Below are 27292 nucleotides of genomic sequence, written 5' to 3' on the forward strand. Positions count from 1 at the left end.
TCAACTTCCACTATAGCAGAAAGGGACTTTCTAGTAGTTGCACATCAAAGCTAAGCTGTCTGAAGTGTTTTTCCAAAGTTATCAATATTTTTATGTTTGGTGTACCGGAATCGACCTTATCTCAGGCTGAAAACGCGTTTTCTGCATTGTGCCATAACTTTGCAGGGAAGCTTCAGAACATGAAATTTTCACATCCCACTATAGCAGAAAGGGTCTTTCTAGTAGTTGCACATTAAAGCTAAGCTGTCTGAAGTGTTTTTCCAAACTTATCAACATTTTTATGCTTGGCGTTCCGAAACCCATCTTATCTCAGGCTGAAAACGCGTTTTACGCATTGTTCCATAACTTTGCCGTGAAGCTTCAGAACATGACATTTTCACCTCCCACAATGGCAGAAAGGGTCTTTCTAGTAGTTGCAAATCAAATGTAAGCTGTCTGAAGTGTTTTTCCAAAGTTATCAACACTTTTATGTTTGGCGTACCAGAATCGACCTTATCTCAGGCTGAAAACGCGTTTTACGCATTGTGCCACAACTTTGCATAAAGCTTCAGAACATGAAATTTTCACCTCCCTCTATAGCAGAAAGGGTCTTTCTAGTAGTTTCACGTGAATTCTAAGCTGTCTGAAGTGTTTTTCCTAAGTTATCAACATTTTTATGTTTGGCGTTCCGGAATCGACTTTATCTCAGGCTGAAAACGTGTTTTCCGCATTGTGCCATAACTTTTCAAGGAAGCTTCAGAACATGAAATTTTAAACTTCCACCATTGCAGAAAAGGTCTTTCTGGTAGTTGCACATCAAATCTAAGCTGTCTGAAGTGTATTTCAAAAGTTATCATATTTTTTATGTTTGGCGTTCCTGAATCGACCTTATCTCAGGCTGAAAACGTGTTTAACGCATTGTTCCATAACTTTGCAGGGAAGCTTCAGAACATGAAATTTTCACCTCCCACAATGGCAGAAAGGGTCTTTCTAGTAGTTGCACATCAAATCTAAGCTGTCTGAAGTGTTTTTCCAAAATTATCAACATTTTCATATTTGGCGTTCCGGAATCGACCTTATCTCAGGCTGAAAATGTGTTTTACGCATTGTGCCATAACTTTGCTTGGAAGCTTCAGAACATCGAATTTTCAACTCCCACTATAGCAGAAAGTGTCTTTCAAGTAGTTGCAGATCAAATCAAAGCTGTCTGAAATGTTTTTCCAAAGTTATCAACATTTTTATGTTTGCCGTTCTGGAACCCACCTTATCTCAGTCTGAAAACGTGTTTTCTGCATTGTGCCATAACTTTACAGGGAAGCGTCAGAACAAGAAATTTTCACCTACCGCTATAGTAGAAAGGGCCTTTCTAGTAGTTGCACGTGAAATCGAAGCTGTCTGAAGTGTCTTTAATAAGTTATCAACATTTTTATGTTTGGCATTCCTGATTCGACCTTATCTCTGGCTGAAAACGTGTTTTCTGCATTGTGCCACAACTTTGCAGGGAAACTTCAGAACATGAAATTTTCACCTCCCACAATAGCATATAGGGTCTTTCTAATAGTTGCACATCAAATCTAAGCTGTCTGAAGTGTTTTTCCAAAGTTATCAACATTTTTATGTTTTGGCGTTCCGGAATCGACCTTATCTCAGGCTGAAAACGCGTTTTACGCATTGTGCCATAACTTTGCATAAAGCTTCAGAACATTACATTTTCACATCCCACTAAAGCAGAAAGGGTCTTTCTAGTAGTTGCACATCAAATCTAAGCTGTCTGAAGTGTATTTCAAAAGTTATCATATTTTTTATGTTTGCCGTTCCTGAATCGACCTTATCTCAGGCTGAAAACGTGTTTAACGCATTGTTCCATAACTTTGCAGGGAAGCTTCAGAACATGAAATTTTCACCTCCCACAATGGCAGAAAGGGTCTTTCTAGTAGTTGCACATCAAATCTAAGCTGTCTGAAGTGTCTTTAATAAGTTATCAACATTTTTATGTTTGGCATTCCAGAATCGACCTTATCTCTGGCTGAAAACGCGTTTTCTGCATTGTGCCACAACTTTGCAGGGAAACTTCAGAACATGAAATTTTCACCTCCCACAATAGCATATAGGGTCTTTCTAATAGTTGCACATCAAATCTAAGCTGTCTGAAGTGTTTATCCAAAGTTATCAACATTTTTATGTTTGGCGTTCCGGAATCGACCTTATCTCAGGCTGAAAACGCGTTTTACGCATTGTGCCATAACTTTGCATAAAGCTTCAGAACATTACATTTTCACATCCCACTAAAGCAGAAAGGGTCTTTCTAGTAGTTGCACATCAAATCTAAGCTGTCTGAAGTGTATTTCAAAAGTTATCATATTTTTTATGTTTGGCGTTCCTGAATCGACCTTATCTCAGGCTGAAAACGTGTTTAACGCATTGTTCCATAACTTTGCAGGGAAGCTTCAGAACATGAAATTTTCACCACCCACAATGGCAGAAAGGGTCTTTCTAGTAGTTGCACATCAAATCTAAGCTGTCTGAAGTGTTTTTCCAAAATTATCAACATTTTCATATTTGGCGTTCCGGAATCGACCTTATCTCAGGCTGAAAATGTGTTTTACGCATTGTGCCATAACTTTGCTTGGAAGCTTCAGAACATCGAATTTTCAACTCCCACTATAGCAGAAAGTGTCTTTCAAGTAGTTGCAGATCAAATCTAAGCTGTCTGAAATGTTTTTCCAAAGTTATCAACATTTTTATGTTTGGCGTTCTGGACCCCACCTTATCTCAGTCTGAAAACGTGTTTTTTGCATTGTGCCACAACTTTGCAGGGAAGCCTCAGAACATGAAATTTCCACTTGCCGCTATAGTAGAAAGGGTCTTTCTAGTAGTTGCTCATCGAATCTAAGCTGTCTTAAGTGTCTTTTCGAAGTTATCAACACTTTTATGTTTGGCGTTCCAGAATCGACCTTATCTCAGCCTGAAAACGCGTTTTACGCATGGTGCCATAACTTTGCAGGGAATCTTCAGAACATCAAATTTTCACCTCCCACAATGGCAGAAAGGGTCTGTCTTGTAGTTGCACATCAAATCTAAGCTGTCTGAAGTGTTTTTCCAAAGATATCAACATTTTTATGTTTGGCGTTCCGGAACCCACCTTATCTCAGGCTGAAAACGCGTTTTCTCCATTGTGCCATAACTTTGCAGGGAAACTTCAGAACATGAAATTTTCACCTCCCACTATAGCAGAAAGGGTCTTTCTAGTAGTTGCACATCAAATCTAAGCTGTCTGAAGTGTATGTAAAAAGTTATCAACTTTTTTATGTTTGGCGTTCCTGAATCAACCTTATCTCAGGCTGAAAACGCGTTTAACGCATTGTTCCATAAATTTGCAAGGAAGCTTCAGAACATGAAATGTTCGCCTCCCACGATAGCAGATAGGGTCTTTCGAGGAGTTGCACATCAAATCTAAGCTGTCTGAAGTGTTTTTCCAAAGTTATCAACATTTTTATGTTTGGCGTTCCAGAAACAACCTTATCTCAGCCTGAAAATGTGATTTACATATTTTGCCATAACTTTGCAGGGAAGCTTCAGAACATGAAATATTAACCTCCCACTTTAGCAGAAAAGGTCATTCGAGAAGTTGCACATAAAATCTAAGCTGTCTTGAAGTGTTTTTCTGAAGTTATCAACATTTTTATGTTTGGCGTTCCGGAACCCACCTTATCTCAGCCTGAAAACGCGTTTTACATATTTTGCCATAACTTTGCAGGGAAGCTTCAGAACATGAAATTTTAACATCCCACTATGGCAGAAAGGGTCTTTCTAGTAGTTGCACATCAAATCTAAGCTGTCTGAAGTGTTTTTCCAAAGTTATTAACATTTTTATGTTTGGCGTTCTGAAATCAATCTTATCTCAGGCTGAAAACGCGTTTTACGTACTGTGCCATAACTTTGCAGGGAAGCTTCAGAACATGAAATTTTCACCTCCCACTATAGCAGAAAGGGCCTTTCTAGTATTTGCACATCAAATCTAAGCTGTCGAAAGTGTTTTTCCAAAGTCATCAACATTTTTATTTTTGGCGTTTCGGAAGCGAACTTATCTCCGGATGAAAACGCGTTTTCTGCATTGTGCCATAACTTTGCAGGGAAGTTTCGGAACATGAAATATTAACCTCCCACTATAGCAGAAAAGGTCATTCGAGAAGTTGCACATAAAATCTAAGCTGTCTTGAAGTGTTTTTCTGAAGTTATCAACATTTTTATGTTTGGCGTTCCGGAACCCACCTTATCTCAGCCTGAAAACGCGTTTTACATATTTTGCCATAACTTTGCAGGGAAGCTTCAGAACATGAAATTTTAACATCCCACTATGGCAGAAAGGGTCTTTCTAGTAGTTGCACATCAAATCTAAGCTGTCTGAAGTGTTTTTCCAAAGTTATCAACATTTTTATGTTTGGCGTTCTGTAACCCACCTTATCTCAGGCTGAAAACGCGTTTTCTGCATTGTGCCGTAACTTTGCAGGGAGACTTCAGAACATGAAATTTTCTCTTCCCACTATAGCAGAAAGGGTATTTCTAGTAGTTGCACATCAAATCTTAGCAGTCTGAATTGTTTTTCCAAAGTTCTGAATATTTTTATGCTTGGCGTTCTGAAATCAATCTTATCTCAGGCTGAAAACGCGTTTTACGTACTGTGCCATAACTTTGCAGGGAAGCTTCAGAACATGAAATTTTAACCTCCCACTATAGCAGAAAGGGTCTTTCTAGTAGTTGCACATCAAATCTAAACTGTCGAAAGTGTTTTTCCAAAGTTAACAACATTTTTATTTTTGGCGTTTCGGAAGCGAACTTATCTCCGGATGAAAACACGTTTTCTGCATTGTGCCATAACTTTGCAGGGAAGCTTCAGAACATGAAATTTTAACTTCCCACTATAGCAGAAAAGGTCATTCGAGAAGTTGCACATAAAATCTAAGCTGTCTTGAAGTGTTTTTCTGAAGTTATCAACATTTTTATGTTTGGCGTTCCGGAACCCACCTTATCTCAGCCAGAAAACGCGTTTTACATATTTTGCCATAACTTTGCAGGGAAGCTTCAGAACATGAAATTTTAACATCCCACCATGGCAAAAAGGGTCTTTCTAGTAGTTGCACATCAAATCTAAGCTGTCTGAAGTGTTTTTCCAAAGTTATCAATATTTTTATGTTTGGCGTTTCGGAATCGACCTTATCTCAGGCTGAAAACGCATTTCCTGCATTGTGGCATAACTTTGCAGGGTAGCTTCAGAACATGAAATTTTCACCTCCCACTGTAGCTAAAAGGGTCTTTCTAGTAGTTGCACATCAAATCTAAGCTGTCTGAAGTGTTTTTCCAAAGTTATCAACATTTTTATGTTTGGCGTTCTGGAACCCACCTAATCTCAGGCTGAAAACGCGTTTCCTGCACTGTTGCATAACTTTGCAGGGATGCTTCAGAACATGAAATGTTCGCCTCCCACTATAGCAGATAGGGTCATTCGAGGAGTTGCACATCAAATCTAAGCTGTCTGAAGTGTTTTTCCAAAGTTATCAACATTTTTATGTTTGGCGTTCTGGAACCCACCATATCTCAGGCTGAAAACGCGTTTTCTGCATTGTGCCATAACTTTGCAGGGAAGCTTCAGAACATGAAATTTTCACCTCCCACTATAGCAGAAAGTGTCTTTCTAGTAGTTGCACATCAAATCTAAGCTGTCGAAAGTGTTTTTCCAAAGTTATCAACATTTTTATTTTTGGCGTTTGGGAAGCGAACTTATCTCCGGATGAAAACGTGTTTTCTGCATTGTGCCATAACTTTGCAGGGAAGCTTCAGAACATGAAATTTTAACCACCCACTATAGCAGAAAAGGTCATTCGAGAAGTTGCACATAAAATCTAAGCTGTCTTGAAGTGTTTTTCTGAAGTAATTAACATTTTTATGTTTGGCGTTCCGGAACCCACCTTATCTCAGCCTGAAAACGCGTTTTACATATTTTGCCATAACTTTGCAGGGAAGCTTCAGAACATGAAATTTTAACATCCCACTATGGCAGAAAGGGTCTTTCTAGTAGTTGCACATCAAATCTAAGCTGTCTGAAGTGTTTTTCCAAAGTTATCAATATTTTTATGTTTGGCGTTTCGGAATCGACCTTATCTCAGGCTGAAAACGCATTTCCTGCATTGTGGCATAACTTTGCAGGGAAGCTTCAGAACATGAAATTTTCACCTCCCACTGTAGCTAAAAGGGTCTTTCTAGTAGTTGCACATCAAATCTAAGCTGTCTGAAGTGTTTTTCCAAAGTTATCAACATTTTTATGTTTGGCGTTCTGGAACCCACCTAATCTCAGGCTGAAAACGCGTTTTACGCATTGTTGCATAACTTTGCAGGAAAGCTTCAGAACATGAAATTTTCAACTCCCACTATAGCAGATAGGGTCATTCGAGGAGTTGCACATCAAATCTAAGCTGTCTGAAGTGTTTTTCCAAAGTTATCAACATTTTTATGTTTGGCGTTCTGGAACCCACCTTATCTCAGGCTGAAAACGCGTTTTCTGCATTGTGCCATAACTTTGCAGGGAAGCTTCAGAACATGAAATTTTCACCTCCCACTATAGCAGAAAGTGTCTTTCTAGTAGTTGCACATCAAATCTAAGCTGTCGAAAGTGTTTTTCCAAAGTTATCAACATTTTTATTTTTGGCGTTTCGGAAGCGAACTTATCTCCGGATGAAAACGCGTTTTCTGCATTGTGCCATAACTTTGCAGGGAAGCTTCAGAACATGAAATTTTAACCTCCCACTATAGCAGAAAAGGTCATTCGAGAAGTTGCACATAAAATCTAAGCTGTCTTGAAGTGTTTTTCTGAAGTTATTAACATTTTTATGTTTGGCGTTCCGGAACCCACCTTATCTCAGCCTGAAAACGCGTTTTACATATTTTGCCATAACTTTGCAGGGAAGCTTCAGAACATGAAATTTTAACATCCCACTATGGCAGAAAGGGTCTTTCTAGTAGTTGCACATCAAATCTAAGCTGTCTGAAGTGTTTTTCCAAAGTTATCAATATTTTTATGTTTGGCGTTTCGGAATCGACCTTATCTCAGGCTGAAAACGCATTTCCTGCATTGTGGCATAACTTTGCAGGGAAGCTTCAGAACATGAAATTTTCACCTACCACTGTAGCTAAAAGGGTCTTTCTAGTAGTTGCACATCAAATCTAAGCTGTCTGAAGTGTTTTTCCAAAGTTATCAACATTTTTATGTTTGGCGTTCCGGAATCAACCTTATCTGAGGCTGAAAACGCGTTTTACGCATTGTGCCATAACTTTGCAGGAAAGCTTCAGAACATGAAATTTTCAACTCCCACTATAGCAGAAAGGGTCTTTCTAGTAGTTTCACATCAAATCTAAGCTGTCTGAAGTGTTTTTCCAAAGTTATCAATATTTTTATGTTTGGCGTTCCGGAATCGACCTAATCTCAGGCTGAAAACGCGTTTCCTGCATTGTTGCATAACTTTGCAGGGATGCTTCAGAACATGAAATGTTCGCCTCCCACTATAGCAGATAGGGTCTTTCGAGGAGTTGCACATCAAATCTAAGCTGTCTGAAGTGTTTTTCCAAAGTTATCAACATTTTTATGTTTGGCGTTCTGGAACCCACCTTATCTCAGGCTGAAAACGCGTTTTCTGCATTGTGCCATAACTTTGCAGGGAAGCTTATGTTTGTCGTTCCAGAAACAACCTTATCTCAGGCTGAAAATGCGTTTTACATATTTTGCCATAACTTTGCAGGGAAGCTTCACAACATGAAATTTTGACATCCCACTATGGCAGAAAGGGTCTTTCTAGTAGTTGCACATCAAATCTAAGCTGTCTGAAGTGTTTTTCCAAAGTTATCAACATTCTTATGTTTGGCGATCCGGAATCAACCTTATCTCAGGCTGAAAACGCGTTTTACGCATTGTGCCATAACTTTGCAGGAAAGCTTCAGAACATGAAATTTTCATCTCCCACTACAGCAGAAAGGGTCTTTCTAGAAGTTGCATGTCAAATCTAAGCTGTCTGAACTGTTTTTCCAAAGTTATCAACATTTTTATGTTTGGCATTCCAGAATCGACCTTATCTCTGGCTGAAAAGACGTTTTCTGCATTGTGCCATAACTTTGCAGGGAAGCTTCAGAACATGAAATTTTCATCTCCCACTACAGCAGAAAGGGTCTTTCTAGTAGTTGCATGTCAAATCTAAGCTGTCTGAAGTGTTTTTCCAAAGTTATCAACATTTTTATGTTTGGCATTCCAGAATCGACCTTATCTCAGGCTGAAAACGCGTTTTCTGCATTGTGCCACAACTTTGCAGGGAAACTTCAGAACATGAAATTTTCACCTCCCACTATAGCAGAAAGGGTCTTTCTAGTAGTTGCACATCAAATCTAAGCTGTCTGAAGTGTTTTTTCAAAGTTATCATATTTTTATGTTTGGCGTTCCGTAATTGACCTTGTCTCATGCTGAAAACGCGTTTTCTGCATTGTGCCATAACTTTGCAGGGAAGCTTCAGAACATGACATTTCAACATCCCACTATAGCAGAAAGGGTCTTTCTAGTAGTTGCACATCAAATCTAAGCTGTTTGAAGTGTTTTTCGAAAGTTATCAACATTTTTATGTTTGGCGTTCCGGAATCGACCTTATCTCAGGCTGATAATGCGATTCACGCATTCTGCCATAACTTTGCAGGGAAGCTTCAGAACATGAAATTTTAACCTCCCACTATAGCAGAAAGGGTCTTTCTAGTAGTTGCACATCAAATCTAAGCTGTCTGAAGTGTATTTCCAAAGTTATAAACATTTTAATATTTGGCGTTCCGGAATCGACCTTATCACAGGCTGAATACGCGTTTTCTGCATTGTGCCATAACTTTGCAGGGAATCTTCAGAACATGAAATTTTCACCACCCACTATAGCAGAAAGGGTCTTTCTAGTAGTTGCACATCAAATCTAAGCTGACTGAAGTGTTTTTCGATAGTTTTCAACATTTTTATATTTGGCGTTCCTGAATCGACCTTATCTCAGGCTGAAAACACGTTTTCTGCATTGTGCCATAACTTTGCAGGGAAGCTTCAGAACATGAAATTTTCAACTCCCACTACAGCAGAATGGGTCTTTCTAGTAGTTGCACGTCAAATCTAAGCTGTCTGAAGTGTTTTTCCAAAGTTATCAACATTTTTATGTTTGGCATTCCAGAATCGACCTTATCTCTGGCTGAAAACGCGTTTTCTGCATTGTGCCATAACTTTGCAGGGAAACTTCAGAACATTAAATTTTCACCTCCCACTATAGCAGAAGGGGTCTTTCTAGTAGTTGCACATCAAATCTAAGCTGTCTGAAGTGTTTTTCCAAAGTTATCAACATTCTTATGTTTGGCGTTTCGGAATCAACCTTATCTCAGGCTGAAAACGCGTTTTCAGCATTGTGCCATCACTTTGCAGGAAAGCTGCAGAATATAAAATTTTCACCTCCCACTATAGCAGAAAGGGTCTTTCTAGTAGTTGCACATGAAATCTAAGCTGTCTGAAGTGTTTTTTCAAAGTTATCAACATTTTTATGTTTGGCGTTCCGGAACCCACCTTATCTCAGGCTGAAAACGCATTTTTTGCATTGTGCCATAACTTTGCAGGGAAGCTTCAGAACATGAAATTTTAACCTCCCATTATAGCAGAAAAGGTCATTCTAGTAGTTGCACATCAAATCTAAGCTGTCTTGAAGTGTTTTTCTAAAGTTATCAACATTTTTATGTTTGGCGTTCCGGAACCCACCTTATCTCAGTCTGAAAACGGGTTTTACATATTTTGCCATAACTTAGCAGGGAAGCTTAAGAACATGACATTTTAACATCCCACTATAGCAGAAATGGTCTTTCTAGTAGTTGCACATCAAATCTAAGTAGTCTGAAGTGTTTTTCCAAAGTAAACACCATTTTTATGTTTGGCGTTCCAGAAACAACCTTATCTCAGGCTGAAAACGCGTTTTGCGCAATTTGCCATAACTTTGCAGGAAAGCCTTAGAACATGAAATTTTCACCTCCCACTATAGCAGAAAGGGTATTTCTAGTAGTTTCACATCAAATCTAAGCTGTCTGAAGTGTTTTTCCAAAGTTATCAACATTTTTATTTTTGGCGATCCGGAATCGACCTTATCTCAGGCTGAAAACGCGTTTCCTGCATTGTGGCATAACTTTGCAGGGATGCTTCAGAACATGAAATTTCCACCTCCCACTGTAGCAGAAAGGGTCTTTCTCGTAGTTGCACATCAAATCTAAGATGTCTGAAGTGTTTTTCCAAAGTTATCAACATTTTTATTTTTGGCGTTCTGGAACCCACCTTATCTCAGGCTGAAAACGCATTTTCTGCATTGTGCCATAACTTTGCAGGGCGACTTCAGAACATGAAATTTTCTCCTCCCACTATATCAGAAAGGGTATTTCTAGTAGTTGCACATCAAATCTAAGCTGTTTGAAGTGTTTTTCCAAAGTTAACACCATTCTTATGTTTGGCGTTCCAGAAACAACCTTATCTCAGGCTGAAAACGCGTTTTACACAATTTGCCATAACTTTGCAGGAAAGCTTCAGAACATTAAATTTTTACCACCCACTATAGCAGAATGGGTCTTTCTAGTAGTTCCACATCAAATCTAAGCTGTCTGAAGTGTTTTTCCAAAGATATCAACATTTTTATGTTTGGCGTTCTGAAACCCACCTTATCTCAGGCTGAAAACGCGTTTTCTGCATTGTGCCATAACTTTGCAGGGAGACTTAAGAACATGAAATTTTCTCCTCCCACTATAGCAGAAAGGGTCTTTCCAGTAGTTGCACATCAAATCTAAGCTGTCTGAAGTGTTTTTCGAAAGTTATCAACATTTTTATGTTTGGCGTTCCGGAACCCACCTTATCTCAGCCTGAAAACGCGTTTTACAGATTTTGCCATAACTTTGCAGGGAAGCTTCAGAACATGAAATTTTAACATCCCACTATAACAGAAAGGGTCTTTCTAGTAGTTGCACATCAAATCTAAGCTGTCTGAAGTGTTTTTCCAAAGTTATCAACATTCTTATGTTTGGCGATCCGGAATCGAGCTTATCTCAGGCTGAAAACGCGTTTCCAGCATTGTGGCATAACTTTGCAGGGATGCTTCAGAACATGAAATTTTCACCTACCATTGTAGCAGAAAGGGTCTTTCTAGTAGTTGCACATCAAATCTAAGATGTCTGAAGTGTTTTTCCAAAGTTATCAACATTTTTATGTTTTGCGTTCTGGAACCCACCTAATCTCAGGCTGAAAACGCGTTTTCTGCATTGTGCCATAACTTTTCAGGGAAGCTTCAGAACATGAAATTTTCACCTCCCACTATATCAGAAAGGGTATTTCTAATAGTTGCACATCAAATCTAAGTTGTCTGAAGTGTTTTTCCAAAGTTATCAACATTCTTATGTACGGCGTTCCGGAATCAACCTTATCTCAGACTGAAAACGTGTTTTCTGCATTGTGCCATAACTTTGCAGGGAAACTTCAGAACATGAAATTTTCACGTCCAACTGTAGCAGAAAGGTTCTTTTTAGTCGTTGCACATCAAATCTAAGCTGTCTGAAGTGTTTTTCGAAAGTTTTCAACAGTTTTATGTTTGGCGTTCCGGAATCAACCTTATCTCAAGCTGAAAACGCGTTATACGCAATTTGCCATAACTTTGCAGGAAAGCCTCAGAACATGAAATTTTCACCTCCCACTATAGCAGAAAGGGTGTTTCTAGTAGTTGCACATCAAATCTAAGCTGTCTGTAGAGTTTTTCCTGAGTTATCAACATTTTTATGTTTGGCGTTCTGAAATCAACCTCATCTCAGTCTGAAAACGAGTTTTACGCATTGTGCCATAACTTTGCAGCGAAGCTTCAGAACATGAAATTTTCACCTCCCACTATAGCAGAAAGGGTCTTTCTCGTAGTTGCACATCAAATCTAAGCTGTCTGAAGTGTTTTTCGAAAGTTTTCAACATTTTTATGTTTGGTGTTCCTGAATCGACCTTTTCTCAGGCTGAAAACACATTTTACACATTGTGCCATAACTTTGCAGGAATGCTTCAGAACATGAAATTTTCACCTCCCACTATAGCAGAAAGGGTCTTTCTAGTAGTTGCACATCAAATCTAAGCTGTCTGAAGTGTTTTTCCATAGTGATCTACATTTTGATGTTTGGCGTTCCGGAATCGACCTTATCTGAGGCTGAAAACGCGTTTTCTGCATTGTGTAATAACTTTGCAGGGAAGCTTCAGAACATGAAATTTTCACCTCCCACTATATCAGAAAGGGTATTTCTAATAGTTGCACATCAAATCTAAGTAGTCTGAAGTGTTTTTCCAAAGTTATCAACATTCTTATGTTTGGCGTTCCGGAATCAACCTTATCTCAGGCTGAAAACGCGTTTTACGCATTGCGCCATAACTTTGCAGGAAAGCTTCAGAACATGAAATTTTCAATTCCCACCACTAAAGCAGAAAGGGTTTTTCTCCTACTTGCACATCAAATGTAAGCTGTCTGAAGTGTTTTTCGATAGTTTTCAACATTTTTATATTTGGCGTTCCAGAATCGACCTTATCTCTGGCTGAAAACGCGTTTTCTGCATTGTGCCATAACTTTGCAGGGAAACTTCAGAACATGAAATGTTCACCTCCCACTATAGCAGAAAGGGTCTTTCTAGTAGTTGCACATCAAATCTAAGCTGTCTGAAGTGTTTTTTCATAGTTATCATATTTTTATGTTTGGCGTTCCGTTATTGACCTTGTCTCCTGCTGAAAACGCGTTTTCTGCATTGTGCCATAACTTTGCAGGGAAGCTTCAGAACATGAAATGTTCACCTCCCACTATAGCAGAAAGGGTCTCTCGAGTAGTTGCACATCAAATCTAAGCTGTCTGAAGTGTTTTTCCAAAGTTATCAACATTTTTATGTTTGACGTTCCGGAATCAACCTTATCTCAGGCTGAAAACGCGTTTTACGCATTGCGCCATAACTTTGCAGGAAAGCTTCAGAACATCAAATTTTCAATTCCCACTAAAGCAGAAAGGGTTTTTCTCCTACTTGCACATCAAATCTAAGCTGTCTGAAATGATTTTCGAAATTTATCAACATTTTTATGTTTGCCGTTCAGGAATCGACCTTATCTCAGGCTGAAAACCCGTTTTCTGCATTGTGCCTTAACTTTGCAGGGAAGCTTCAGAACATGAAATTTTCACCTCCCACTATAGCAAAAAGGGTCTTTCTAGTAGTTGCACATCAAATCTAAGCTGTCTGAAGTTTTTTTTCCAAAGTTATCAACATTTTGATGTTTGGCGTTTCGGAATCGACCTTATCTAATGATGAAAACGCGTTTCCTGCATTGTGCCAAAACTTTGTAGGTAAGCCCCAGAACATGAAATTTTCACCTCCCACTATAGCAGAAAGGGTCTTTCTAGTAGTTGCACATCCAATCTAAGCTGTTTGAAGTGTTTTTCCGAAGTTATCAACATTTTTATGTTTGGCGTTTCGGAATCGACCTTATCTCCGGCTGAAAATGCGTTTTCTGCATTGTGCCATAACTTTGCAGGGAAGCTTGAGAACATGAAGTTTTAACCTCCCACTATAGCAGAAAAGGTCATTCTAGCAGTTGCACATCAAATCTAAGCTGTCTTGAAGTGTTTTTCTGAAGTTATCAACATTTTTATGTTTGGCGTTCCGGAACCCACCTTATCTCACCCTGAAAACGCGTTTTACATATTTTGCCATAACTTTGCAGGGAAGCTTCAGAACATGAAATTTTAACATCCCACTATGGCAGAAAGGGTCTTTCTAGTAGTTGCACATCAAATCTAAGCTGTCTGAAGTGTTTTTCCAAAGTTATCAACATTTTTATGTTTGGCGTTCTGGAACCCACCTAATCTCAGGCTGAAAACGCGTTTCCTGCATTGTTGCATAACTTCGCAGGGATGCATCAGAACATGAAATGTTCGCCTCCCACTATAGCAGATAGGGTCTTTCGAGGAGTTGCACATCAAATCTAAGCTGTCTGAAGTGTTTTTCCAAAGTTATCAACATTTTTATGTTTGGCGTTCTGGAACCCACCTTATCTCAGGCTGAAAACGCGTTTTCTGCAATGTGCCATAACTTTGCAGGGAAGCTTCAGAACATGAAGTTTTAACCTCCCACTATAGCAGAAAAGGTCATTATAGTAGTTGCACATCGAATCTAAGCTGTCTTGAAGTGTTTTTCTGAAGTTATCAACATTTTTATGTTTGGCGTTCCGGAACCCACCTTATCTCAGCCTGAAAACGCGTTTTACATATTTTGCCATAACTTTGCAGGGAAGCTTCAGAACATGAAATTTTTACATCCCACTATAGCAGAAAGGGTCTTTCTAGTAGTTGCACATCAAATCTAAGCTGTCTGAAGTGTTTTTCCAAAGTTAACAACATTTTTATGTTTGGCGTTCTGGAACCCACCTAATCTCAGGCTGAAAACGCGTTTTCTGCATTGTGCCATAACTTTTCAGGGAAGCTTCAGAACATGAAATGTTCGCCTCCCACTATAGCAGATAGGGTCTTTCTAGTAGTTGCACATCAAATCTAAGCTGTCTGAAGTGTTTTTCCAAAGTTATCAATATTTTTATGTTTGGCGTTCCGGAATCGACCTTATCTCAGGCTGAAAACGCGTTTCCTGCATTGTGGTATAACTTTGCAGGGAAGCTTCAGAACATGAAATTTTCACCTCCCACTGTAGCTAAAAGGGTCTTTCTCGTAGTTGCACATCAAATCTAAGCTGTCTGAAGTGTTTTTCCAAAGTTATCAATATTTTTATGTTTGGCGTTCTGGAACCCACCTAATGCCAGGCTGAAAACGCGTTTCCTGCATTGTTGCATAACTTTGCAGGGATGCATCAGAACATGAAATGTTCGCCTCCCACTGTAGCAGATAGGGTCTTTCGAGGAGTTGCACATCAAATCTAAGCTGTCTGAAGTGTTTTTCCAAAGTTATCAACAATTTTATGTTTGGCGTTCTGGAACCCACCTTATCTCAGGCTGAAAACGCGTTTTCTGCAATGTGCCATAACTTTGCAGGGCAGCTTCAGAACATGAAGTTTTAACCTCCCACTATAGCAGAAAGGGTCATTCTAGTAGTTGCACATCAAATCTAAGCTGTTTGAAGTGTTTTCCCAAAGTTATCAACATTTTTATGTTTGGCGTTCCGGAATCGACCTTATCTCAGGCTGAAAACGCGTTTCCTGCATTGTTGCATAACTTCGCAGGGATGCATCAGAACATGAAATGTTCGCCTCCCACTATAGCAGATAGGGTCTTTCGAGGAGTTGCACATCAAATCTAAGCTGTCTGAAGTGTTTTTCCAAAGTTATCAACATTTTTATGTTTGGCGTTCTGGAACCCACCTTATCTCAGGCTGAAAACGCGTTTTCTGCAATGTGCCATAACTTTGCAGGGAAGCTTCAGAACAAGAAATGTTCACCTCCCACTATAGCAGAAAGGGTCTTTCTAGTAGTTGCACATCAAATCTAAGCTGTTTGAAGTGTTTTCCCAAAGTTATCAACATTTTTATGTTTGGCGTTCCGGAACCCACCTTATCTCAGCCTGAAAACGCGTTTTACATATTTTGCCATAACTTTGCAGGGAAGCTTCAGAACATGAAATTTTTACATCCCACTATAGCAGAAAGGGTCTTTCTCGTAGTTGCACATCAAATCTAAGCTGTCTGAAGTGTTTTTCCAAAGTTATCAATATTTTTATGTTTGGCGTTCTGGAACCCACCTAATTCCAGGCTGAAAACGCGTTTCCTGCATTGTTGCATAACCTTGCAGGGATGCATCAGAACATGAAATGTTCGCCTCCCACTGTAGCAGAAAGGGTCTTTCTAGTAGTTGCACATCAAATCTAAGCTGTCTTGAAGTGTTTTTCTGAAGTTATCAACATTTTTATGTTTGGCGTTCCGGAACCCACCTTATCTCAGCCTGAAAACGCGTTTTACATATTTTGCCATAACTTTGCAGGGAAGCTTCAGAACATGAAATGTTCGCCTCCCACTATAGCAGATAGGGTCTTTCTAGTAGTTGCACATCAAATCTAAGCTGTCTGAAGTGTTTTTCCAAAGTTATCAATATTTTTATGTTTGGCGTTCCGGAATCGACCTTATCTCAGGCTGAAAACGCGTTTCCTGCATTGTGGTATAACTTTGCAGGGAAGCTTCAGAACATGAAATTTTCACCTCCCACTGTAGCTAAAAGGGTCTTTCTCGTAGTTGCACATCAAATCTAAGCTGTCTGAAGTGTTTTTCCAAAGTTATCAATATTTTTATGTTTGGCGTTCTGGAACCCACCTAATTCCAGGCTGAAAACGCGTTTCCTGCATTGTTGCATAACTTTGCAGGGATGCATCAGAACATGAAATGTTCGCCTCCCACTGTAGCAGATAGGGTCTTTCGAGGAGTTGCACATCAAATCTAAGCTGTCTGAAGTGTTTTTCCAAAGTTATCAACAATTTTATGTTTGGCGTTCTGGAACCCACCTTATCTCAGGCTGAAAACGCGTTTTCTGCAATGTGCCATAACTTTGCAGGGCAGCTTCAGAACATGAAGTTTTAACCTCCCACTATAGCAGAAAGGGTCATTCTAGTAGTTGCACATCAAATCTAAGCTGTTTGAAGTGTTTTCCCAAAGTTATCAACATTTTTATGTTTGGCGTTTCGGAATCGACCTTATGTCCGGCTGAAAATGCGTTTTCTGCATTGTGCCATAACTTTGCAGGGAAGCTTGAGAACATGAAGTTTTAACCTCCCACTATAGCAGAAAAGGTCATTCTAGTAGTTGCACATCAAATCTAAGCTGTCTTGAAGTGTTTTTCTGAAGTTATCAACATTTTTATGTTTGGCGTTCCGGAACCCACCTTATCTCAGCCTGAAAACGCGTTTTACATATTTTGCCATAACTTTGCAGGGAAGCTTCAGAACATGAAATTTTTACATCCCACTATAGCAGAAAGGGTCTTTCTAGTAGTTGCACATCAAATCTAAGCTGTCTGAAGTGTTTTTCCAAAGTTATCAATATTTTTATGTTTGGCGTTCCGGAACTCACCTTATCTCAGGCTGAAAACGCGTTCTGTGCATTGTGCCATAACTTTTCAGGGAAGCTTCAGAACATGAAATGTTCACCTCCCACTATAGCAGAAAGGGTCTTTCTAGTAGTTGCACATCAAATCTAAGCTGTCTGAAGTGTTTTTCCAGAGTTATCAACATTTTTATGTTTGGCGTTTCGGAACTCACCTTATCTCAGGCTGAAAACGCGTTTTCTGCATTGTTCCTTAACTTTGCAGAGAAGCTTCAGAACATGAAATTTTCAACTCCCACTATAACAGACAGGGTCTTTCGAGTAGTTGCACATCAAATCTAAGCTGTCTGAAGTGTTTTTCCAAAGATATCAACATTTTTATGATTTGCGTTCCGGAACCCACCTTTTCTCAGGCTGAAAACGCGTTTTCTGCATTGTGCCATAATTTTGCAGGGAAGCTTCAGAACATGACATTTTCACCTCCCACTATAGCATAAAGGGTCTTTCTAGTTGTTGCACATCAAATCTAAGCTGTTTGAAGTGTTTTTCCAAAGTAATCAACATTTTTATATTTGGCGTTCCGGAATCAACCTAATATCAGGCTGAAAACGCATTTTACGCATTGTGCCATAACTTTGCAGGAAACCTTCAGAACATTAAATTTTCACCTCCCACTATAGCAGAAAGGGTCTTTTTAGTACTTGCACATCAAATCTAAGCTGTCTGAAGTTTTTTTTCCAAAGTTATCAACATTTTGATGTTTGGCGTTTCGGAATCGACCTTATCTAATGATGAAAACGCGTTTCCTGCATTGTGCCAAAACTTTGTAGGTAAGCCCCAGAACATGAAATTTTCACCTCCCACTATAGCAGAAAGGTTCTTTCTAGTAGTTGCACATCCAATCTAAGCTGTTTGAAGTGTTTTTCCGAAGTTATCAACATTTTTATGTTTGGCGTTTCGGAATCGACCTTATCTCCGGCTGAAAATGCGTTTTCTGCATTGTGCCATAACTTTGCAGGGAAGCTTGAGAACATGAAGTTTTAACCTCCCACTATAGCAGAAAAGGTCATTCTAGCAGTTGCACATCAAATCTAAGCTGTCTTGAAGTGTTTTTCTGAAGTTATCAACATTTTTATGTTTGGCGTTCCGGAACCCACCTTATCTCACCCTGAAAACGCGTTTTACATATTTTGCCATAACGCGTTCTGTGCATTGTGCCATAACTTCTCAGGGATGCTTCAGAACATGAAATGTTCACCTCCCACTATAGCAGAAAGGGTCTTTCTAGTAGTTGCACATCAAATCTAAGCTGTCTGAAGTGTTTTTCCAGAGTTATCAACATTTTTATGTTTGGCGTTTCGGAACTCACCTTATCTCAGGCTGAAAACGCGTTTTCTGCATTGTTCCTTAACTTTGCAGAGAAGCTTCAGAACATGAAATTTTCAACTCCCACTATAACAGACAGGGTCTTTCGAGTAGTTGCACATCAAATCTAAGCTGTCTGAAGTGTTTTTCCAAAGATATCAACATTTTTATGATTTGCGTTCCGGAACCCACCTTTTCTCAGGCTGAAAACGCGTTTTCTGCATTGTGCCATAATTTTGCAGGGAAGCTTCAGAACATGACATTTTCACCTCCCACTATAGCAGAAACGGTCTTTCCAGTAGTTGCACATCAAATCTAAGCTGTCTGATGTGTTTTTCCAAAGTTATCAACATTTTTATGTTTGGCGTTCCGGAATCGACCTTATCTCAGGCTGAAAACGCGTTGTACGCCTTTTGCATAAATTTGCAGGGAAGCTTCAGAACATGGAATTTTCACTACCAACTATAGCAGAAAGGGTCTTACTAGTATTTGCACATCAACTCTATGCTGTCTGAAGTGTCTTTCCAAAGTTATCAACATTTTTATGTTTGGCGTTTCGGAACCCACCTTATGTCAGGATGAAAATGCGTTTTCTGCATTGTGCCATAAATTTGCAGGGAAGCTTCAGAACATGAAATTTTCACCTGCCACTATAGCAGAAATGGTATTTCTAGTAGTTACACATCAAATCTAAGCTGTCTGAAGTGTTTTTCCAAAGTTGTCAACATTTTTATGTTTGGCGTTCCGGAATCAACCTTATCTCAGGCTGAAAACGCGTTTTCTGCATTGTGCCATACCTTTGCAGTGAAGCTTCAGAACATGACATTTTCACCTCCCACTATAGCATAAAGGGTCTTTCTAGTTGTTGCACATCAAATCTAAGCTGTTTGAAGTGTTTTTCCAAAGTAATCAACATTTTTATATTTGGCGTTCCGGAATCAACCTAATATCAGGCTGAAAACGCATTTTACGCATTGTGCCATAACTTTGCAGGAAACCTTCAGAACATTAAATTTTCACCTCCCACTATAGCAGAAAGGGTCTTTCTAGTACTTGCACATCAAATCTAAGCTGTCTGAAGTTTTTTTTCCAAAGTTATCAACATTTTGATGTTTGGCGTTTCGGAATCGACCTTATCTAATGATGAAAACGCGTTTCCTGCATTGTGCCAAAACTTTGTAGGTAAGCCCCAGAACATGAAATTTTCACCTCCCACTATAGCAGAAAGGGTCTTTCTAGTAGTTGCACATCCAATCTAAGCTGTTTGAAGTGTTTTTCCGAAGTTATCAACATTTTTATGTTTGGCGTTTCGGAATCGACCTTATCTCCGGCTGAAAATGCGTTTTCTGCATTGTGCCATAACTTTGCAGGGAAGCTTGAGAACATGAAGTTTTAACCTCCCACTATAGCAGAAAGGGTCATTCTAGCAGTTGCACATCAAATCTAAGCTGTCCTGAAGTGTTTTTCTGAAGTTATCAACATTTTTATGTTTGGCGTTCCGGAACCCACCTTATCTCACCCTGAAAACGCGTTTTACATATTTTGCCATAACTTTGCAGGGAAGCTTCAGAACATGAAATTTTAACATCCCACTATGGCAGAAAGGGTCTTTCTAGTAGTTGCACATCAAATCTAAGCTGTCTGAAGTGTTTTTCCAAAGTTATCAACATTTTTATGTTTGGCGTTCTGGAACCCACCTAATCTCAGGCTGAAAACGCGTTTCCTGCATTGTTGCATAACTTCGCAGGGATGCATCAGAACATGAAATGTTCGCCTCCCACTATAGCAGATAGGGTCTTTCGAGGAGTTGCACATCAAATCTAAGCTGTCTGAAGTGTTTTTCCAAAGTTATCAATATTTTTATGTTTGGCGTTCCGGAATCGACCTTATCTCAGGCTGAAAACGCGTTTCCTGCATTGTGGTATAACTTTGCAGGGAAGCTTCAGAACATGAAATTTTGACCTCCAACTGTAGCTAAAAGGGTCTTTCTCGTAGTTGCACATCAAATCTAAGCTGTCTGAAGTGTTTTTCCAAAGTTATCAATATTTTTATGTTTGGCGTTCTGGAACCCACCTAATTCCAGGCTGAAAACGCGTTTCCTGCATTGTTGCATAACTTTGCAGGGATGCATCAGAACATGAAATGTTCGCCTCCCACTGTAGCAGATAGGGTCTTTCGAGGAGTTGCACATCAAATCTAAGCTGTCTGAAGTGTTTTTCCAAAGTTATCAACAATTTTATGTTTGGCGTTCTGGAACCCACCTTATCTCAGGCTGAAAACGCGTTTTCTGCAATGTGCCATAACTTTGCACGGCAGCTTCAGAACATGAAGTTTTAACCTCCCACTATAGCAGAAAGGGTCATTCTAGTAGTTGCACATCAAATCTAAGCTGTTTGAAGTGTTTTCCCAAAGTTATCAACATTTTTATGTTTGGCGTTCCGGAATCGACCTTATCTCAGGCTGAAAACGCGTTTCCTGCATTGTTGCATAACTTCGCAGGGATGCATCAGAACATGAAATGTTCGCCTCCCACTATAGCAGATAGGGTCTTTCGAGGAGTTGCACATCAAATCTAAGCTGTCTGAAGTGTTTTTCCAAAGTTATCAACACTTTTATGTTTGGCGTTCTGGAACCCACCTTATCTCAGGCTGAAAACGCGTTTTCTGCAATGTGCCATAACTTTGCAGGGAAGCTTCAGAACATGAAGTTTTAAACTCCCACTATAGCAGAAAAGGTCATTATAGTAGTTGCACATCGAATCTAAGCTGTCTTGAAGTGTTTTTCTGAAGTTATCAACATTTTTATGTTTGGCGTTCCGGAACCCACCTTATCTCAGCCTGAAAACGCGTTTTACATATTTTGCCATAACTTTGCAGGGAAGCTTCAGAACATGAAATTTTTACATCCCACTATAGCAGAAAGGGTCTTTCTAGTAGTTGCACATCAAATCTAAGCTGTCTGAAGTGTTTTTCCAAAGTTAACAACATTTTTATGTTTGGCGTTCTGGAACCCTCCTAATCTCAGGCTGAAAACGCGTTTTCTGCATTTTGCCATAACTTTTCAGGGAAGCTTCAGAACATGAAATGTTCGCCTCCCACTATAGCAGATAGGGTCTTTCTAGTAGTTGCACATCAAATCTAAGCTGTCTGAAGTGTTTTTCCAAAGTTATCAATATTTTTATGTTTGGCGTTCCGGAATCGACCTTATCTCAGGCTGAAAACGCGTTTCCTGCATTGTGGTATAACTTTGCAGGGAAGCTTCAGAACATGAAATTTTCACCTCCCACTGTAGCTAAAAGGGTCTTTCTCGTAGTTGCACATCAAATCTAAGCTGTCTGAAGTGTTTTTCCAAAGTTATCAATATTTTTATGTTTGGCGTTCTGGAACCCACCTAATTCCAGGCTGAAAACGCGTTTCCTGCATTGTTGCATAACTTTGCAGGGATGCATCAGAACATGAAATGTTCGCCTCCCACTGTAGCAGATAGGGTCTTTCGAGGAGTTGCACATCAAATCTAAGCTGTCTGAAGTGTTTTTCCAAAGTTATCAACAATTTTATGTTTGGCGTTCTGGAACCCACCTTATCTCAGGCTGAAAACGCGTTTTCTGCAATGTGCCATAACTTTGCAGGGCAGCTTCAGAACATGAAGTTTTAACCTCCCACTATAGCAGAAAGGGTCATTCTAGTAGTTGCACATCAAATCTAAGCTGTTTGAAGTGTTTTCCCAAAGTTATCAACATTTTTATGTTTGGCGTTTCGGAATCGACCTTATGTCCGGCTGAAAATGCGTTTTCTGCATTGTGCCATAACTTTGCAGGGAAGCTTGAGAACATGAAGTTTTAACCTCCCACTATAGCAGAAAAGGTCATTCTAGTAGTTGCACATCAAATCTAAGCTGTCTTGAAGTGTTTTTCTGAAGTTATCAACATTTTTATGTTTGGCGTTCCGGAACCCACCTTATCTCAGCCTGGAAACGCGTTTTACATATTTTGCCATAACTTTGCAGGGAAGCTTTAGAACATGAAATTTTTACATCCCACTATAGCAGAAAGGGTCTTTCTAGTAGTTGCACATCAAATCAAAGCTGTCTGAAGTGTTTTTCCAAAGTTATCAATATTTTTATGTTTGGCGTTCCGGAACTCACCTTATCTCAGGCTGAAAACGCGTTCTGTGCATTGTGCCATAACTTCTCAGGGAAGCTTCAGAACATGAAATGTTCACCTCCCACTATTGCAGAAAGGGTCTTTCTAGTAGTTGCACATCAAATCTAAGCTGTCTGAAGTGTTTTTCCAGAGTTATCAACATTTTTATGTTTGGCGTTTCGGAACTCACCTTATCTCAGGCTGAAAACGCGTTTTCTGCATTGTTCCTTAACTTTGCAGAGAAGCTTCAGAACATGAAATTTTCAACTCCCACTATAACAGACAGGGTCTTTCGAGTAGTTGCACATCAAATCTAAGCTGTCTGAAGTGTTTTTCCAAAGATATCAACATTTTTATGATTTGCGTTCCGGAACCCACCTTTTCTCAGGCTGAAAACGCGTTTTCTGCATTGTGCCATAATTTTGCAGGGAAGCTTCAGAACATGACATTTTCACCTCCCACTATAGCAGAAACGGTCTTTCCAGTAGTTGCACATCAAATCTAAGCTGTCTGATGTGTTTTTCCAAAGTTATCAACATTTTTATGTTTGGCGTTCCGGAATCGACCTTATCTCAGGCTGAAAACGCGTTTTACGCCTTTTGCATAAATTTGCAGGGAAGCTTCAGAACATGGAATTTTCACTACCAACTATAGCAGAAAGGGTCTTACTAGTATTTGCACATCAACTCTAAGCTGTCTGAAGTGTCTTTCCAAAGTTATCAACATTTTTATGTTTGGCGTTTCGGAACCCACCTTATGTCAGGATGAAAATGCGTTTTCTGCATTGTGCCATAAATTTGCAGGGAAGCTTCAGAACATGAAATTTTCACCTGCCACTATAGCAGAAATGGTCTTTCTAGTAGTTACACATCAAATCTAAGCTGTCTGAAGTGTTTTTCCAAAGTTGTCAACATTTTTATGTTTGATGTTCCGGAATCTACCTTTTCTCAGGCTAAAATCGCGTTTTCTGCATTGTGCCATAACTTTGCAGGGAAGCTTCAGAACATGAAATTTTCACCTGCCACTATAGCAGAAATGGTCTTTCTAGTAGTTGCACATCAAATCTAACCTGTCTGAAGTGTTTTTCCAAAGTTATCAACATTTTTATGTTTGGCATTCCGGAATCGACCTTATGTGAGGCTGAAAACGCGTTTTCTTCATTGTGCCATAACTTTGCAGGGTATTTTCAGAACATGAAATTTTCAACTCCCACTATAGCAGAAAGGGTCTTTCTAGTAGTTGCATATCAAATCTAAGCTGTCTGAAGTGTTTTTCCAAAGTTCTCAACATTTTTATGTTTGACGTTCTGGAACCCACCTTATCTCAGGCTGAAAACGCGTTTTCTGCATTGTGCCATAACTTTGCAGGAAAGCTGCAAAATATGAAATTTTCACCTCCCACTATAGCAGAAAGGGTCTTTCTAGTTGTTGCACATCAAATCTAAGCTGTTTGAAGTGTTTTTCCAAAGTAATCAACATTTTTATATTTGGCGTTCCGGAATCAACCTAATATCAGGCTGAAAACGCATTTTACGCATTGTGCCATAACTTTGCAGTGAAGCTTCAGAACATGACATTTTCACCTCCCACTATAGCATAAAGGGTCTTTCTAGTTGTTGCACATCAAATCTAAGCTGTTTGAAGTGTTTTTCCAAAGTAATCAACATTTTTATATTTGGCGTTCCGGAATCAACCTAATATCAGGCTGAAAACGCATTTTACGCATTGTGCCATAACTTTGCAGGAAACCTTCAGAACATTAAATTTTCACCTCCCACTATAGCAGAAAGGGTCTTTCTAGTACTTGTACATCAAATCTAAGCTGTCTGAAGTGTTTTTCCGAAGTTATCAACATTTTTATGTTTGGCGTTTCGGAATTGACCATATGTGAGGCTGAAAACGCGTTTTCTGCATTGTGACGTACCTTTGCAGGGAAGCTTCAGAACATGAAATTTTAACCTCCCACGATAGCAGAAAGGGTCTTTCTAGTAGTTGCACATCAAATCGAAGCTGTTTGAATTGTTTTTCCAAAGTTATCAACACTTTTATGTTTGGTTTTCCGGAATCAACCTTATCTTAGGCTGAAAACGCGTTTTACGCATTGTGCCATAACTTTGCAGGAAAGCTTCAGAACATGAAATTTTCAACTCCCACTATAGCAGAAAGGGTCTTTCTAGTAGTTGCACATCAAATCTAAGCTGTCTAAAGAGTTTTTCCAAAGTTATCAATATTTTTATGTTTGGCGTTCCGGAATCGACCTTATCTCACGCTGAAAACGCGTTTCCTGCATTGTGGCATAACTTTGCAGGGAAGCTTCAGAACATCGAATTTTCAATTCCCATTATAGCAGAAAGGGTTTTTCTCATTCTTGCACATAAAATCTAAGCTGTCTGAAGTGTTTTTCCAGAATTATGAACATTTTTATCTTTGGCGTTCTGGAATCGACCTTATCTGAGGTTGAAAACGCGTTTTACGCATGGTGCCATAACTTTGCAGGGAAGCTTCAGAACATCGAATTTTCACCTCCCACTATAGCAGAAACGGTCTTTCTAGTAGTTGCACATCAAATATAAGCTGTCTGAAGTGTTTTTCCAAAGTTATCAACATTTTTATGTTTGGCATTCCGGAATCGACCTTATGTGATGCTGAAAACTCGTTTTCTGCATTGTGCCATAACTTTGCAGGAAAGCTTCAGAACATGAAATTTCTACATCCCACTATAGCAGAAAGGGTCTTTCTCGTAGTTGCACATCAAATCTAAGCTGTTTGAAGTGTTTTTCCAAAGTAATCAACATTTTTATGTTTGACGTTCCGGAATCAACCTAATCTCAGGCTGAAAACGCATTTTACGCATTGTGCCATAACTTTGCAGGAAAGCTTCAGAACATTAAATTTTCTCCTCCCACTATAGCAGAAAGGGTCTTTCTAGTACTTGTACAACTAATCTAAGCTGTCTGAAGTGTTTTTCCGAAGTTATCAACATTTTTATGTTTGGCGTTCCGGAATTGACCTTATGTGAGGCTGAAAACGCGTTTTCTGCATTATGCCATAACTTTGGAGGGAAGATTCAGAACACGAAATTTTAACCTCCCACTATAGCAGAAAGGGTCTTTGTAGTAGTTGCACATCAAATCTAACCTGTCTGAAGTGTTTTTCCAAAGTTATCAAGATTCTTATGTTTGGCGTTCCGGAATCAACCTTATCTCAGGCTGAAAACGCGTTTTCTGCATTATGCCATCACTTTGCAGGAAAGCTGCAGAATAAGAAATTTTCACCTCCCACTATAGCAGAAAGGGTCTTTCTAGTAGTTGCAAATCAAATCTAAGCTGTCTGAAGTGTTTTTCCAAAGTTATCAATATTTTTATGCTTGGCGTTCTGAAACCCACCTTATCTCAGGCTGAAAACGTGTTTCCTGCATTGTGCCATAACACTGCAGGGAAGCTTCAGAACATGAAATTTTCACCTCCCACTATAGCAGAAAGGGTCTTTCTAGTAGTTGCACATCAAATCTAAGCTGCCTGAAGTGTTTTTCGAAAGTTATCAACATTTTTTTGTTTGGCGTTCCGGAACCCACCTTATCTCAGGCAGAAAATGACTTTTCTGCCTTGTGCCATAACTTTGCAGGGAAGCTTCAGAACATGTCATTTTCACATCCCACTATAGCAGAAAGGGTCTTTCTAGTAGTTGCACATCAAATCTAAGCTGTTTGACGTGTTTTTCCAAAGTTATCAACATTTTTATGTTTGGCGTTCCGGAATCGACCTTATCTCAGGCTGAAAACACGTTTTCTGCATTGTGCCATAACTATGCAGGGAAGCTTCAGAACATGAAATTTTCACCTCCCACTGTAGCAGAAAGGGTCTTTCTAGTAGTTGCACATCAAATCTAAGCTGTGTGAAGTGTTTTTCCAAAGTTATCATATTTCTATGTTTGGCGTTCCAGAATTGACCTTGTCTCATGCTGAAAACGTATTTTCTGCATTGTGCCATAACTTTGCAGGGAAGTTTCAGAACATGAAATTTACACCTCCCACTATAGCAGAAATGGTCTTTCTGGTAGTTGCACATCAAATCTAAGCTGTCTGAAGTGTTTTTCCAGAATTATGAACATGTTTATGTTTGGCGTTCCGGAATCGACCTTATCTCAGGCTGAAAACGCGTTTTACGCATTTTGCCATAACTTTGGTGGGAAGCTTCATATCATCGAATATTCACCACCCACTATATCAGAAAGGGTCTTTCTAGTAGTTGCACATCAAATCTAAGCTGTCTAAAGAGTTTTTCAAAAGTTATCAATATTTTTATGTTTGGCGTTCCGGAATCGACCTTATCTCAGGCTGAAAACGCGTTTCCTGCATTGGGGCATAACTTTGCAGGGAAGCTTCAAAACATCGAATTTTCACCTCCCACAATGGCAGAAACTGTCTTTCTAGTAGGTGCACATCAAATCTAAGCTGTCTGAAGTGTTTTTCCAAAGTTATCAACATTTTTATGTTTGGCATTCCGGAATCGACCTTATGTGATGCTGAAAACTCGTTTTCTGCATTGTGCCATAACTTTGCAGGGAAGCTTCAGAACATGAAATTTTCACCTCCCACTACAGCAGAAATGGTCTTTCTAGTACTTGCACATCAAATCTAAGCTGTCTGAAGTGTTTTTCGGAAGTTATTAACATTTTTATGTTTGGCG

The sequence above is a fragment of the Synchiropus splendidus genome, chromosome 16 (genome assembly GCF_027744825.2).
Source record: "Synchiropus splendidus isolate RoL2022-P1 chromosome 16, RoL_Sspl_1.0, whole genome shotgun sequence".
In the NCBI taxonomy this organism is placed as follows: Eukaryota; Metazoa; Chordata; class Actinopteri; order Syngnathiformes; family Callionymidae; genus Synchiropus; species Synchiropus splendidus.